Source organism: Varroa jacobsoni, unplaced genomic scaffold, assembly GCF_002532875.2.
Source record: "Varroa jacobsoni isolate VJ856 unplaced genomic scaffold, vjacob_1.0 scaffold_677, whole genome shotgun sequence".
In the NCBI taxonomy this organism is placed as follows: domain Eukaryota; kingdom Metazoa; phylum Arthropoda; class Arachnida; order Mesostigmata; family Varroidae; genus Varroa; species Varroa jacobsoni.
In genome coordinates, this window is record NW_019213579.1 from 8800 (window position 1) to 13240 (window position 4441).

Sequence of the window (4441 nt, forward strand, 5' to 3'; positions counted from 1 at the left end):
AAAAGCCGCACTTGGAGTGGTTTGAGCTGTGTAATTGTATTTGAAAAACGTAAAGCTGAGTGGTTCTAATAAGTGAGCGTCGCTCTATTCACGTAGAGGCCAACTTTTCGTTCCATAAATGTGCTTTTTTTTTTTTTTTTTTTTTTTGTAGAATTCTGTGATCAGCGAGTACGTTAGTGCTGTTACGGCAGAGCCAAATCTATCAATGAATTACATATGAATGTCAAGCCAGCCCCGCAAGGTAAGACTTACGTACGGCGAAAGGGAAGGGAACTGGCAGTTTTTTACGTGAGCACATGAGACACAATGAAAAAGAGAAAGCTTGACGAAAGGTAATAAATTGGGTAAGCCGCAGGATCAAGCCAAGCTTTACAGATGTACGTAGTAAAAACACGCAGCGCGTAGCGTAAGTAGCAAAGCTTTGCGCTCAAAGAGATCAGTCAGAGGGCGTTGCTGCAAGTGTCCCTAACGGCGTACGCTACACAACCTGTGCCTTCTAACCCACCTTTAAATAACCATAGCGCGACCCTCCGACCGATCGCCCGCCCGGCTGGCATCAATTTCATGTCATCACCGTACGAAGCGGCGATGGCGACAGCGACGGCGACGGCGGGGTCTTCTCCGCCGTGTTGCCTTCACGCAGACAGAGGCCGGGAAGATAAGATCGTGGTGCAAATGGGGTGGTAAGTCTTTTTTTGGATATATATATACAGTGTATCTGGCTAATCAGCCTATAGTAATTGTGATCATGCAGGAAGATTATAAATAATTACCCATATTCACGTAGATGTAATACCTGTTCCCAAAGCATAATTAAGTCACGGCGTAAAAATGGATATCGAGAGGTCAGTAACACACACACACACACTGTTGAATTTTATTGATATGAATAAAACAGTTAGGCACCAGTGATCTTCGTAAAAATGGCTGCAGTGTTAGACTAACTCAAGGTAATGTTGACTACGTTTTATATCCTTAAGCTTTGTAAAATACCCAGTTCGTCTGCTGAGAATACCTTGAAGGAGAGGTCAATAGAGCTTATATTTACTAATAACTGATGTACGTCTTATCATTGATGACATAGTTCTTACTCGAATTAGCCGTGTTCCTTCATTGAAAACATTAGTGTTGCAAGCATGTTGACAGTATTCGAATCTTTATCTGTACTTTCTTTAAATGGGTTGACGAAATCCGTCTCATTTGCCTTGACAATCATATGTACCGAAAGTAATTCATCAACGATAGATTGCCGGTGACGAGCCTACCTAGTGGACCCTAATTTCCCAAATTAGGTCGTGCATAACAGATCTGAGTTATCCTGTTGCATGCGTTAGTTTACTATGTTTCCTATCGATAAAAAGATTATCTCTATAATGTGGATAGCACACGCCATTGCTGCTGGTACGGATCACGCGACCAGTAGATAGCAAGGCAGTGGTCGACGTGCTAAACAGGACAGTACAACTTCGGCCTTCATTATGTACATTCCGCCCTGACTACGGTGTGGTGTCACGCTGTTGAGGCGTAGGGATGGGGTGGCAATGATGATCACAGTGAGTGATATATCGCGCCGCCACACGCCTCTTAATTGTACATATTTCTCTCACGACGGCAGCGGTCTCTTGGTCCACTTATTTAACCTCTGTAATCTGCCTACTACGTATATTAGGATCTCAAATAGGCTGCAGCCCTTTTTTTTCAACAATAATGCTGGCTTACAGAGGTATAACGACTATGGTATGGTATTTTGAGGCCGAACGACGACAGTCATTCGACCTGCACACTAACGAACAGAACCTTCAACGTACAACGTTCATCCACTTTTATCCGTAAGCACTATTTTATTTCTCGCCTTATTTTTGCCACTCACATACGAAACGTTGTTTTACACTGTTATCTTGTCATTTTCCTGAATTTCCTCAGCCGACAGGCGAGTTCAAACCTCCTGAATCTGAGGCCCAGTTCTGAAGTAAAAATTTGTTGATCATTACTTTTAGTAGCCTTGTCGTGTTATCGCCGCCTCTATTGCCGTTGTTTACTGCAGCATTCTCACCGTAGAGCTTCGACCTATTTTCCCTGTTTCAGGTAATAACCCGTCATAGTATTGATCGAGTCCTGCGCTGTATTATTGCATCAGCTTGTTTTAACGATTCTATCATATCGCTTTAGTTTTACAATTGGGTGGTGGTCATCTTGCACAGCGGTCCATTGATATTAAGCCATTACCACCATGTAGGTTGTAAACAGCGGGAAGTTTCAACGACAAACTCGTGGAGCAAACAAATTGTCGACTTGTTTACTCTGGATAGAACGTGCTCGACTCCACGGCAGAAAATCAAGCTAAAAATATGGTCTTCCTGCCCGTTTTTGCTCGACTCTGTAAAGCGTTGTTGCTAAGTTCTAGTTTGTTCTAGTGTCCAATCACTATCTTACTTCTATACCTTGGTTTATTTTTTTAATCAAGATAAGCTGGCACGTGGCCATTCACTTACGTATGTTTGAAAGTAATTGAATTTACAAATTTTCATATCAATGACGCTTTAGAGAAACTGAACCCCATTTTGCCAAGAAACGCAACGATCACTGTACATTTTCCAGGCGTTTTTTGAGAACACTTTCAATATGTTGCACAGTAGGACGATCTTTGTTTGTTTGTTTTTAAACTTGCCTATGTGTAAACGAAGTGGAGTTTTTTTTCAAGGGGTATTCACCAGACTGTGAAGCTAAAATAATATTTCTTACAGTATATGCAATCTAGATTGGTTTTATTGCTATTTGATTTGATACTATTTTTAGTAGCGGGGCAACCGTGTTCTTCCTAACAGAATTCCAAATCAGAAAAGTTATGTTTGAAACTCTGCACGATTTAATTCGGCACTGGTTGCCGTTGGGTCAGAAGGCAACAAACTAAGGACTAATTTAATTAGCATGGCATTAAAAAAAAGCCCCCTTGATCCAAACAAGTTTCTACCTGTGTAATATTTCCAGAAGTCTATGAATAATAAATAGATAATTCTAATTACTGTTTGATCAATTGTTCCCTAATATGCGTCTACGTTATAATGTATAAGTTGGGACGGATGATCAGATGACTCATTTCAGCCATTGTCACTCGTGCGCGTAGGGTTAGCGTTCGTTAAGAGATTTATTACTTTCCTCTTTTTTAAGCGATTACTTTCTATATGCTTTCAACGTTATACAGATATAGCTAGTCTTCGTCCATTTTCAAAGAACAATATATTGTCAGATACGGTACGCTCTGATATCAACTCGCCAATTTCATTCCGGTTGTTTCCCTGACCGCGCAGCGAATAACGTGTTTACATAATGGATAGAGAGAGACGTTACGATCCAGACGTAGACACGTATCGTTCATTCGGGTAGGAGAAAACCCTGTGCACTTCTGTCTAGGCTCTTAAAGGCCGAACGTAAACAAACAAATAAGTTAGATCCTTCTGCAATTGTTCAGCGATTGACTATAATCTCACGCCGTCTGACGTCTGTGCCACAGTTCTTATATACCAGCTCATTGAAAGTAATTAAAATAATTCTCCGCTTGATAAAATAACAAATTTCTTCTACCATATAAAAATATACGTCAACGCTTACCTAGCTATGAAATAGTACAACTGCTTATCTGAGCCTGGGCCTATTGGACCCATAGTTTGGGCCGATATTATCGGTATCCACTTTTCATAGCAAGCTAGCTAGTTTCAAAATATGAACATCGCTGAATCTTGTTACGCGCAACCATATTTGAAAGTTAAATTGATCAGACGTATGCGATCAGTGACACCTTAACGCTTTAGTGAACTATAAGCGAATTTTCAACTCACCTCGACAATCAACGCCATTTTAACGTAGCGTAGGGAATCGAACCCGCGTTGTTTCGCTACCAAGTTAAAGACGAGTGACTTTACCAAGCGACTGATCGCTCAGAAGTGTCACCAGAGACATCAAATTGTTCTCTCTTGCTATCAGATCAAAAACTGAAGTAACTACTTCTCGTAAATTGATCTATGGCATAGCTTTCAACTATACTTTCCATAACTGTGGCTGAACAGTTAATCCAATAATGTACGGCGGCTGGTAACTTCTATGAAGTTACCAGCTCAAGAAGACAATCGGCAACAAGACACGCTAAAAGGTCACGACGGGCCCTATTAGCGATAAGCTAATGGGAGCCGTCGTGTAAACAACCGAAATCAACCATTGAAAAATTGAGCATTTCTACCCCGGCCCGCTGATAACAATATAATAAGAATAATCGCATCCAAAGGCACGTTGTGTCCCTTGCGTTGGCTACCCCATTGGTGTTGGGAGTGAAGTGGCAGGACAGACAGCAGATCGCGAGAAGCTTCGATACAGCGTGTTCGACGTGAAGAAGGAGCGGCCACAGTAGCGGCAAAATACCTCCGCTACAAGCAGCATCAATGGGGGA

General features: G+C 41.6%; 1 long non-coding RNA gene across 6 annotated transcripts in view; it reads left to right on the plus strand.

Annotated features, from left to right (window-relative positions):
• LOC111262590 (uncharacterized) overlaps window positions 1-3017 on the plus strand; it is an 11319-nt gene extending 8302 nt beyond the window's left edge. For 3 of the 6 annotated variants that reach the window (XR_002681710.2, XR_002681711.2, XR_002681712.2), the window contains 3 exons: window positions 152-683; window positions 1722-1829; window positions 2086-3017. This is a non-coding gene — a long non-coding RNA (uncharacterized LOC111262590). The remainder of the gene's footprint in view (window positions 1-151; window positions 684-1721; window positions 1830-2085) is intronic. The other 3 variants (XR_015311968.1, XR_002681709.2, XR_015311967.1) reach the window with 2 other exon arrangements.
• The last annotated feature ends 1424 nt before the right edge of the window (window positions 3018-4441 follow it).